Here is a 12,974-nt window from a genome sequence, read left to right as displayed (position 1 = left end):
TTTTAATTTCATGGCTGCAGTCACCATCTGCAGTGAGTTTGGAGCCCCAAAAATAAAGTCTGATACTGTTCACTTTCATCAAGAGGCTTTTTAGCTCCTCTTCACTTTCTGCCATAAGGGTGGTGTCATCTGCATATCTGAGGTGATTGATATTTCTCCTGGCAATCTTGATTCCAGCTTGTGTTTCTTCCAGCCCAGCGTTTCTCATGATGTACTCTGCATATAAGTTAAATAAGCAGGGTGACAATATACAGCCTTGACGTACTCCTTTTCCTATTTGGAACCACTCTGTTTTCTAAAGAAAACACTCTAAGAAAAGGGAAGGGGAAGTCTCTTTCTCTTTGTGATTCAGGGAAAATTCCATTTTTTTTCCTTTTTAGAGTTGTGTTTACCTTAAAAAAGCAAGTGTATTTTGAAGAAGTTTATTCTGTGATGAGGGAATGGTTCTGAGACCTGCTGCCTGAAATAAAGGAAATGAGAGGGGAACTTCTGCTGCACCTTTTCCTTTCAAACAGTATAACTTGATCCTTCTCTTTTGATTGATATTTGCTAGTTTCCTTTCTCCCTTTATCTCTTTTCCTTTTTCTCCAGAAGAAAAAAAGTCAAGAAGTGGGACAAGAGTCAAAGTCAAAAAGGAAGTCAGAGAAATTTGGTTAAATGGAGCAGTGTGCCTAGAATGTTATTTATCTTTGAGCTACAGGGAAGTCTTTTATAGCCAACACATGGAATCAAATGAGAATTTACAAAGTAGTCCCATTAATTCATCTATAAATCAAATTGAGTCTCAGGTTCCTTATAGTCCAGTCCTGGATACTATTACATATAAAGAAATACCTTTCCCAAACTACAAATTATTAAAATCTAATTCCAAATTATGTCTCTTAAAGCAGATAAGAGACGGGCTTTCATGGTAGCTCAGAGGTTAAAGCGTCTGCCTGCAATGCGTGAGATCTGGGTTTGATCCCTGGGTCGGGAAGATTCCCCTGGAGAAGGAAATGGCAACCCACTCCAGTATTCTTGCCTGGAGAATCCCATGGACAGACAAGCCTGGTGGGCTACAGTCCACAGGGTCACAAAGAGTCGGACACGACTGAGCGACTTCACTTTCCAGCAGATAACAGAGATCTAAGATACATGTTATGAAGAAAAATCCTTTCCTCTACTTTCTTATTCCCTTAAGGCACCATGGATGCTCCAGAGTATCTCATCCACTCAACCTCTTACTATTCACATTCTGTCACCAGATCACCTGTAAACCTCTGTAAAGGAGGGGAAAATATTTTCCCTCTACCCTTCTAAATTCCTAGTTGGGCAACCTATAATAAAATACAGATTGAAAAATAGAAAAGCAAACAAATTTATTAGCATGTATACCTCATGTACACATGGAGGTACACAGGGGAAAGTGAGTAACTCTCAGAGATGGCTTAAAACTCAAGTTTGAATATCATCTTCAACTCAACATAGAAGAAAGAAGGGTGTAGGGGAGGCCAGTTATGGGAAGTGACCAGGAAAAGCTCCAGTTCACAAGGGTAAGTTTTCTCATGCAAATTAAAGTGGATAACTTCTGCACTGACATGCTTTTGTGATTTAGGATCATCCTGTTCTTCCTGGCACAAATAGATAAACACTCTTACAAATGGAGATTTCCTTTATAAATGTAAATTTCCCTTTCAAAAGGACAACTTTTCCTTTTTTTCCAGAGCTACTCCAGTGTCTGTGTTTCTCAAAATAATCCTTACATCAAAGTGGAATATTGGGGGCAGCATATATTCTGCTATCCTTCATCCCCTTTTCAAAGGTTTCTCTCCTCACATTTTATCTCCAACTTGGGAATCTTACCTTTGTCTCTGGGGTGGTAAACTAACTTCTCTAATAAGCAGCAGCAACTAGGGCAACAGAAGCTGATTCCAGAAATTAAGAACAGCAGCAGACTATAGCCAAGTCTTCTCCAGCTAGAAAGCTGATTCAAAGTCATTCAGTGATTGGCCAAAGTCACACAAACAAGGTGGCACAGTGGTAAAGAGTCTGCCTGCAATGCAGGAGACCCAGGTTTGATCACTGGGTCAGGAATATCCCCTAGAATTAGGAAATGGGAACCCACTCCAGTATTCTTGCCTGGAAAAATCCCATGGAAAGAGGAGCCTAGAAGCTATAGTCTATGGGGTCTCAAAGAGTCAGACACAACTGATCACAACAAAACACAACCAACACAAGCAGTAATTGGCAGACCTGGAACTTGGATGTCAGGTTTGACTATATATCTACTTTAACCAAAAATGAAGATCCTTTTATACCTTTCTTATAACTTGCTACATAAATTTAAGAACTGTGCAAAAAGATGTAGAAAACAGATTTCAAATCAGGAAAATACTTATCAACATACATGCATATGAGGAGAATAGAGGTTTCTGGGTGTGCTTCTTCTTTTCTAAGTTCCTTTAAGCAGTGACACATTTTTATCCAAATTAGGATTAACTAAACTATGAGGTCACATTCACTTGCATTTACCTGTTTTATATTTCAGGGTCGCTAGTAATCACTACTGAAAAGAGTTCTGTTGCTAAAAAGAAAAGAATTGATGGGAAATGAGAGAAGTCATGACTCAATCAGATATTTACAATCTGAAATCATAAGTGTGAAAATTAGTACCTTGGGATAAACACAAAATTCCCCGGGCTCAGGGTTATGGGAGTTGACACAAGAGTTAGAAAACATCAAGAGTTAATAGGTTTTTTCAAATATTGTATATTAACTCATATATATGGAATCTAGAAAGATGATACTGATGAATCTATTTTCAGGGCAGCAATGGAGATGCAGGCATAGAGACAGACTTAGGGTCACAGCGAGGGGGCAAGAAGGAACGGGTGGGATTGGGACGAATGGAGAGAGCAGCATGGAAACATATACACTAACATATATAAAATAGATAGCCAGTGGGAATTTGCTGTATGACTCAGGGAATTCAAACTGGGGCTCTGTGACAATCTGGGAGGGGTGGGATGGGGTGGTAGGCAGAAGGGAGGCTCACAAGGGAGGGAACATATATACATATGGCCAATCCATGTTGATGTATGGCAGAAACCAACACAATATTGTAATTACCCTCCAATTTAAAATTTTAAAAACTGTTTTTAAAAGAGTTAATAGGTTTTTTATTCCATTTAACTTTTGATTATAGCATTTACTAGCAAGTGGGATTCAATTAAAGTGTGAATCATAATGTACCTGAGGACAGTTGTCTACGTGTCTGGAGCTCTCTGCTACATACCACAGATTTTGCAGACACCAGGGCACTGTCAAGAGAGGAAAAAAGAAAGGCTCAGGACCTAGTAAGCAAGACCCACATGCACTTCCGTGTTTTCTTCCTGAAGACCTATTTGGGCAGTGCTGTTTATTCCTACTTATTTAGGAGGTGTCAAGAGCTCTTCCTACCAGACTAACGGTACTTCAAGGTCTGGAGTCTCTTTGTGAGATGTCAGGGAAAAGGACATCTCAGATTTTTGTTTTCATAGAGCCACCTTCTGAATTTGTTGTTTCATCTCTGATACTGATATCCTTATTCCAGGGTAAGGCTCTGCATTAAGCTTGACAGTGATGCTGGCAATTATTTTTGCAAAGGGTCCAACATTACAGGAATTTTGTCACTGTTTCTTACATGCCTTACCCTGTCAGGAAAGTCCTACGTTCTCCCCTGTCATAGGGTTTTATAATGCAGAATATAAAAAGATTAAAAAAGGAAAAAGTGTCAGGACTGGGGAGAGCAGAGAACAGAGAGAGTGGGGAGAAAAGTGTAAAATGTCACATCTGCGCTGCTGAGTGAAGAATGAAGAGGAAGGGATTTGGGGGAGAGGCAGCCCCATAGGAAAGGCTTCCCCAGTGGCTCTAGTGGTAAAGAACCAGTCTGCTAATGCAGGAGACATAAGAGATACGGTTTCAATGCCTGGACTGGGAAGATTCCCTGGAGGAGGGCATGGCAACCCACTCCAGTATTCTTGCCTGGAAAATCCCCATGGACAGAGGAGCCTGGCAGGTCCATAGGGTCACAGAGTTGGACATGACTGAATCAATTTAGCAGCAGCAGCCCCACAGCAGTCTAATCTCAACACAGTGGCCAAGGTGATGATTTTAGAATATAAATTAGATCATGTTATTTACTCACCTAAACCTTGTAAATGGCTTCCCATATCACTCAGATAAACTCTTTCACTCTCTTTGCTTCCTGCCCGCACTAGACTTTTTGTTATTCAGAGAGCACATCAAGAGTAAGCTTCTACTTCACATCCTTTGTACTTGCTCTCACATAGGTCTGAAAAGTTTTATCCTAATGATGGCTTAGCTCAATCCTGCATGATATCAAGAATGAATTCAAAACCTGCTATATCATCATAGAAGCCTTCACTGATCACCCCTTCCTCACCTACCCCTCTTCCTGTCTGCCATTTATCTGCCTTTCTTTTATTCTTCATAGCACTTGGCACATTTGATATATACTTTCTTAATGTATTAATTATCTGCTGCCTTGCAATAGCATAGAAAACTCAAGAGAGTAGTAACTTCCTTCTTTTATTCTTTGTCATATCCCCAACATCTAAAACAGTGCCTGACATATAGTAGTCACTTTGAAATATTTTGGAATGAAGAAGTTGTCTTCATTATATAAGATGTCTCCTTATAAGGATCCAAGGATGAAGTTTTTCTCATCCTTGGCAGAACTTGAAGATGACCTCTGTCTTTGTCTATTCAGGATCCTATCACTAAAACCATGAACAGGAATTTATTGCTGAGTTTGGAGGCTAGACATTTGAGATCAGGGTGCAACCATGGTTGCATGAGGGCCCCCTTCTAGGTTACAAAGATTTCTCTCTGTGTCCTCACTTGATAGAAGGGGCAAAGGGTCTCCTGAGACCTCCATTTATAAAAGTGCTAATCCCATGGAGAATTCCACGGACAGAGGAACCTGCTGGGCTCCTCTGGGGTTGCAAAGAGTCCATGAGGTTGCAAAAAGTCAGACACAACTGAGCAACTAATACATACACAATCCCATGTATGTAAGATCTACCCTCATGACCTAAGTACTTTTCAAGGGTCCCACCTCCTATCATCTTTGTTGCTGTTCAGTTGCTAAGTTGTGTCTGACTCTTTGTGACCTCATGGACTGCAGCACACCAGGCTTCCCTGTCCTTCACTATCTCCTGGAGTTTGCTCAAACTCACATCCAGTGTATCCGCAATGCCATCCAACCACGTCATCCTATGTTAGGGGGCTAGGATTTAAACATCTGAATTTAGGGGGACACATTTAGACCATTGAAGCCCCCAAATTTCCACCCAGCTTTATCTTCCCCTGTATAACCTCCTCTGAAGTGTGTACAGAACTCGTGAAGATAATGTTATTTCACTCCGTTGACTAGGTTACTAGTCCATTGACTTTCAGTTCAGCAAATAGATCTTCCTCAGTAGCTCTGATCCAACTAGAGGAGACTTTCAAAGGTCAGATGTCAGAAAGATGCCCCCCTGCTGGCCAGGAAAAGAAGTAAACCTCTCTGGTTTCTACTACAAGAAACACATTTTTCACCTGAATATGAAGACCCAGCCTCCAGGGAAGAACCCAAGCCCCAGGCAACACATTGACTGTAGTCTTCTGATAGGGGATGAAGCAGAGGGCCCAATGAAGCTATAACTGAATCCCTGATCCACTGAAACTCTGATATAACTGATGTGTATTGTTTTAGGCCCTAAATTTGTGGTAAGTTGTTACTCAGCTAATATGTCAAATTTAAATGTTAAATTTGACAAATGCAGCAGCCTAAAAATGGAGTTGAAATCTTTAAAAGGTCATGGTTCCATGAATGAAAAATGAATATTTGTGGCAAGACCAATTTAACATTTAGATCAACTGTTCTATGGAAGTCTATATATTTTCTGAACGTTGATTAGGCAAAATGGAAAACATTGGCATCTTTTGATTTAAAATGTTTAAATAATTTTTTAAATGCTCACAACATGACAGGAAAAAAACATCAAAAACAATTAGCAGATCACCCTTACTGCCTTTAATAAATTAATATAGCAATAAACTCATTTCTAAAGAATTAAAAAATACTATGGATTTCATTGAATATTTAGTAACTAAATAAAAGTCTTATAAAAGTTTTTCACAAAGTCTTATAACTCTGTGAAACCAGGCAGCAGAAGAGATGCATTATTTCAGGACTCAAAAAAAAAAAAAAAAAAAGCTGTATTTGCTGGTAGTAATTCTCTTTTGGCAGAATTTATGTTAGGATTGTCATAATCATTTGGGTTGAGTGGAAACTCAACCCAAAATGGCAGGCTTGCCAGATTGAATGAATTATAATTCTACCTCTAATTTAAAGATTATAACTTTTAACAAGTCTCACTCATTAAACAGAGTCAGGTTTAGAATTACATAAATAATGCACAATGGAGGTCATGTGACCAACTTTACACTCTATAAAAGCCTTTACTCTCTAGAAGTTTGGAATCAATTACTATCAATGAGGAAGTTAAATTTGACAGGCCTGCAGATTCTAGCTCATGACTTAATTGAAGGCATTACTAATGGTCCAGCTCTTGCATTTCTTAAAATATTTCTAAAGAATGACTCTTACTGAATCCATTCAATTTAAGGCAGGCTGACTAAGTAATAATGGCATATATACCCCCCAAAAATGGGAGGAGAGGTTAGTTGTAAAATAAAGCTATGACTGACTTTTTAATATAAAGTTTCTTTTTTTACCTTTGCCACTTTCTTATCTTCCTACTGGTGGTAGATGGATTTGTACAGTAAAACAGGTCTGTTATTTGTCCTCCTAGCAGCCTGTGCTTTTCTTTTGCAGCACTTTGTATACTTGCTATTGTTTAACTCCCTTCTCCAGGGGATCGTCCCAACCTAGGGATGAAACCTGGGTCTCCCACATTGTAGGCAGATTCTTTACTATCTGAGCCACCAGGGAAGCCCATTTCAAATATATATATATATATTGTAAATATTTACCAATCATCCATCTTCCAAAGGATTCTTTCAGCTTCATGCAGGTAAATCCATACCTCTATATTTACCACGATTTCTCCAGGGCCCAGATAAGCACCCAACATAGAGGGATATTTAGGAAAGACTTGTTTATGGAATATGTGTTGCTATGGTTAGTTGCTCAGCCACATCTGACTCTGCAACCCCATGGGCTGTAGCTCATCAGTCTTCTCTGTCCATGGGGATTCTCCAGACCAGAATACTGGAGTGGGTTGCCATGCCTTCCTTTAGGGGATCTTCCCAATCCAGGGATCAAACCCATGTCTCCTGCATTGCAGGCAGATTCTTTACCATCTGAACCACTAGTGAAGCCCAAGGGCTGGTCTTTAAGAACTGCTTTTCTATGATTTAGTTTTCTATTCATACTTTCCCCTGATTTCATCTCTATAGAAAGTTTCAGTTATTGAGATAAACATAACTGATTTTTTCTGAAACTCAAATTCTTCTAGGAAAGCAGTTCTCAAGCAGAAATCATTTTTCTCTAAAAACCAATACTCAGGTCCCATAAAATTAAAATCCCTGGGGTTTGGGGTTTAAACATCAGAATTTTTAAGCCCCCAGATATTTCATTTAGTACTGAGAATCACAGCACAGAGCCTGTAGTTCCCAAATTTTAGTGTGCGTAGAATCAACTGGGGGCAGGGGGTTGTTAAAAAGTTATATCTCTCAGTCTCAATGTGATATGTCAGACAATTGTCTCAATTCCTCTTCTTCTATACCTTTGCCACCCAAGTACACAGTGCCTTCCTATTGTGGACCGGACATACTTCCCCACTCCTTGATTTCTGCTAAACCATATGACTTGCTTTGGCCATTAGAATGTCACCAGATATGACATTAGCAGAGCCTTGAAAAGTACCTGTATGATCAGGCCTGCACACTGGCACTTCTATCATTGCCATGAGAAAAGAAAACTATGCCTGACCTAGCCAGCTGGTCTCAGGAGGAGGATGAAAGACACATGGAGCAGAACCAAGTTAATCCAACCAAGCCCAGCCTAGGTCAACTGACTTCCCCAAAAGTGAGAAAGCCCAGCCATGATTTGCAGAACTGCCAGCCATTCTCACCCTCGATCAGTCAAATTCCTTGTCAAGCTACAGATATGGGAGAAAACTACTCTTTGTGATTTTGTGTTTGTTCGTAATGTAGCAGTGGATAACTGACTTAATCTACACATACAACTTTTGATTTGATGACTACTGTAGTCAAAATCCTTATGCTTACACCTAACTAAAAGATAACCCAAACACTTAAAAGAATTTTCTGACTTACAAAATGAATAGGACAGACACCAAGACAGTTTCAGAAATGACAGAATTCAAGTATTTAAATGGTACTGACGGCAATTTGTCTCTCTGCACCCTCTGTGTTGGCTTCTTTCCCAGGGAGAGTCCCTACTAGTGACAGTAAATATGGTCACCAGCAGCTCCAAGCTTGCATTCTACCAGCTGCACCTTGCTAGGAGCAAGAAACATCTCTTACTAAATAGTGTCAAGAAGTCCAGATGTTATCATTTTCATTGGTTCTAATTGGAGTACATGCCAATTCTTGAACCAATTACTATAATTCTGATGTTCTAGGCTAGTATGACTATTCCTTAAGCTGGGTGGTATTATTCAAAGCGGTCACATGGACTAAGTATGAGAGAGCTGAGTCTGCAAAGGAAAATCTGGCTACTGTCACAGAAAGACGAAAAGATTGCTCAACAGTCATATTTAAGAGTTCCACAGTAGTAAGCCTGTACTGGGGTTCTATACTAACAGGTTCTATTTTCTGGAACCCCAGGATGACATTTAAAAATAATTATATTATGAATAGGATGCATGATTCTGGGCACTCAGCTGTTAAGTTGTGTCTGACTATTTTGTGACCCCATGGACAGTAGGCCGCCAGGCTCCTCTCTCCATGGGATTTCCCAGGCAAGAACATTGGAGTGGGTTGCCATCTCCTTCTTCAGAGGATCTTCCCAGCGTGGAAATTGAACCCATGTGTCCTCCATTGGCAGGCAGTTTCTTTATCATTGAGCCACCAGGGAAGCCCTACCTTTAGTAACACTCAGAAGGAAAAGGGATAGTTTAGCCAGCTATTTAAATATTGCAGACAGCCTTAGGAAATAGTATTTGGTCCATAATAATTAATGGTGCCAACATAATCTCTGAGACTTTACTTCATAGTAGAGGTATCCGGCTGCTCTAAATTCTTATTCCTTGGTCATTTCTTAGGCATTAGAAAGTTTATGGTATTTTTGTTGTTCTGATGAGTTTTCTTAGATGGAGAGGGGATAGAAATCCTCTTTATCATCTTGACCTCTAACATGCAGTTTTGCTGCATTTCATGAGGCTGCTTTTTATTCTCTGCCTGATTGAAAAGAACCATAAGTAAGAATCAAACACTGATGCCATTTATAATGGAATTTCTATTGTAAAACTGTCATGCTGAAATCCTGGAGTCACAGGCCTAACATTCTAGGTCATGTCCTTATTTACTGAAGAAACTAGTCCTTCTATTTTAACAAAAGGGTGAGAAAAGCCAGAAGCAAAAAATAAACATCACCCCAAGGTTAGATTAAATTAAAGTAGTGAATTACATCTCTAAAACAAACTCATTGCCATTCACTTCCCTCAAGTTGTCCTTTCTTCAATTCAGACCCAGAGTCTGACAATTTTAGGAAATAACTGTCTTATTGCCAAATGTCTCCCAATCAAAAATTACCTTGAATTGTACTTTGATATAGATAATATTTCTTTTGACTCAGTAAAATATACATTTTGAAAATAATTTTATGATGCTGTTAAAAACAAAAATAAGTGGAACAATTTAAATATCAGTGGTTCACCTGAAAAGTATTATTCTCTAAAGGAGTGACACATACTCTTTCATCAAAAGTCCTCACAGCAATTGAATGGAGCTAATCAGAGCTCTATTCACTGTCAACTGATGGGCAGCTTGTGCTGCGGGACAGGTTGAAGCTACAAGAATTCACTGCTTGTAACTGCTCTTGTATTCTATTGGTCAAAAGGGAATCATAGAACTAATTTAGATTTGAGTGGAGGGGGTTATACAGGGCTTAATTAACAGGAGTCAATGGAGAGTTGTTTTTCAAAATATGGAACAGAAGACATACAACAATCACTGTTTCATAGCAGTTCTGAAATCTAGATGGGCATATCACCAGTCCCTAGAATGTAGCCTAAGTTCTGTTTCCTAAGAGAACGTTGCCATGGCTTTTTGCTTGGCCTGCTGGGCTTTTGGCGCTGAACTCTGAGTTGCATGTTCTTTTTCATAAGAAATGGTCCATATTTTCAGCTCTGTAATTTCTGATTCGGCTTCTTGCCACTTGAAAGTTAGAGACCTCTTTAAAATGTATATGTGCAGGTCATTCTTTCTGTTATAATATTCTGTGCATGCATGTGTGCTCAGTTACTTGTGTCCGACTCTTTGTGAGCCCATGGACTGTAGCCATCAGGCTCCTCTGTCCATGGGATTTTCCAGGCAAGGCTACTGGAGTGGGTTGTCATTTCCCCTTTAGGGGATCTTCCTGATCTAGGGATTGAAACCATCTCCGGCATCTCCTGCATTGTAGATGGATTCTTTACCCCTGAGCCACCATAAAAGCCCATAAAATTCTATATGTTTTAATAAACTCATACTGTCATGCACTGGGTGTTCATTGGAAGGACTGATGCTAAAGCTGAAACTCCAATACTTTGGCCACCTCATGCGAAGAGCTGACTCATTGGAAAAGACCCTGATGCTGGGAGGGATTGGGGGCAGGAGGAGAACGGGATGACAGAGGATGAGATGGCTGGATGACATCACCGACTCAGTGGACATGAGTTTGAGTGAACTCCGGGAGATGGTGATGGACAGGGAGGCATGCTGTGACTCATAGGGTCACAAAGAGTTGGACACGACTGAGCAACTGAACTGAACTGAACTGAACTGAATGTCATGTACCCTATAAGAATATCATACAGAATAAATTCACCATCCTAACAAATTCCATGTTTTATCTATTCAACCGTCTCCTTTTTTATTGAAATTAGTTGTTCAATGGCCAAAGTTGACAAAGTCTACCACACCAGTGAAATATCCTACAACAGAGCTAACTGTTATATTAGCTTGAAAGTAAACATTTCCTTGAAGAACTTTAAAGAAACAGATCTAAAGTGGATTTTAAAAAGCACAAAAGACTATATATTTTCTAGCAAGAAACATTTTATAAAGAAAATCCAGTCATCCTGACAATTAGACTATTAATTTATGACAGCATATAATAATTTGAAAAATGCTTAAAGATATAATTTTATTGAATGCAGAATCAACAAACCAACTAAAAATTAAAACATTAGTGTGATTAACCACAAATTGTTTCCAATTTCTTTTGTTCTTCTCTTGTCAGTCTTCCATTTCCTAAATTATATCCTAAATTAATTATAACTTAAAAATAAGTCATAGTGTCAAATGCTAAGTGGGGAGAATAAAGCAGATAGATGACATAGTATGAATTCATTAACTGCATTTGTCATCTGGTATTTTCGTTACTCTCTCATAAATCAGCTTAGTGTTTAAGGATCTTAGCTGTGTCTGTGTGCTCAGTTGGTCAGTCATGTCTGACTCTTCACAACCCCATGGACTATAGCCTGCCAGGCTCTTCTGCCCATGAAATTTTCCAGGCAGGAATACTGGAACAGGTTGCGATTTCCTACTCCAGGGGATCTTCCCAACCCCAGGATCAAATCTGTGTCTCTTTTGCCTCCTGCATTAACAAGTGGTTTCTTCACCACTGTGCCACTTGGGAAGCCCCTGATCTTAACTATAGTTTCCAGCATTTCTGGATGCCTGATAGCTTATTTAATTGACATCATTGCCATAAAAAGAAGTCATTATATTCTTTTCCTATATGTGGAAAGTCACTTTCCATATCTTATATCTTGAGGTTCCCACTTCTATCCCATTTAAGCCATCTATTCCGTACATTTGTAAGGACCTAAAAACGTTTTCTAAAATTCTCTTTTATTTATCATATGAAAGTCCTCTCAAAGATAGAGATTTTCTATATGATTGTATTCATACATTCTTGAGTGAGGAGAGCCCTATCCAGGGTCAGCGTTTGAGACTAGAGAAGCTGAGTACCTTGCTCTATTCAATTCCCTCTGTCATCAAACTACAGGGTTAAACATATCCCTTCTCAAATCTGTATCTGAAGGGCAGCTTGATTTATACAGCTTTCAGCTCAATTCACTCATCAGTTATTTACCTGGGGCATGCCTGCTGGACAAAGGCTGACTACTTCTCAATCCAGCTGTCAGAAAACTAGGGTTATTTTATTACTACACATCTGGGTATTTAGTTACATCTCATATTGTCAATGGATAGAGAATTAGAGATGACAGTTTAACAAAGCAAAAGACAACATGGCCAGGAGAGGAAGAATTTATGCAGAGTTTGCTCAGGATGAGTCGAATGAGTCTAAGTTCCTACCACTACAGCCTCTTCTTGCATGGTTTGAAGTGCCTTGATGAGCAGAAGGTGAGCTGCACTGGACACAGTAATCTTAGGAAGGGGCATAGCGATTTAACCATCTACCATGAGAAGAGGAAATGTGCCACAAAACATATTAACTTCCAAGATGCTAAAGTAGTATATATATAGTTCAAGTACATAAGACTATGCAATTATGATTAATAAGAATCCTATTATTTTTCACTGGAAAAAGAAAGGGGAAAAAATCATAACCTGAACCACTTTACCCATTGTGAAGATTATTTATTAGAGTAGGGAAAAAAAACAGGTAGTTGTAATATCTCTCCAGAAAAACTAGTTTGGTATTATAATTATGTGCAATAGAGAAAATGTCCTTTTGAATTTTTCAGACTTTCCTTTCAACACGTTAACCTCACAACACTGTCATAACA

Source organism: Budorcas taxicolor, chromosome 2 (assembly GCF_023091745.1).
Source record: "Budorcas taxicolor isolate Tak-1 chromosome 2, Takin1.1, whole genome shotgun sequence".
NCBI lineage: Eukaryota > Metazoa > Chordata > Mammalia > Artiodactyla > Bovidae > Budorcas > Budorcas taxicolor.
The sequence above is the reverse complement of the archived record's forward strand: the minus strand, read 5'-3'. Positions refer to the sequence as shown.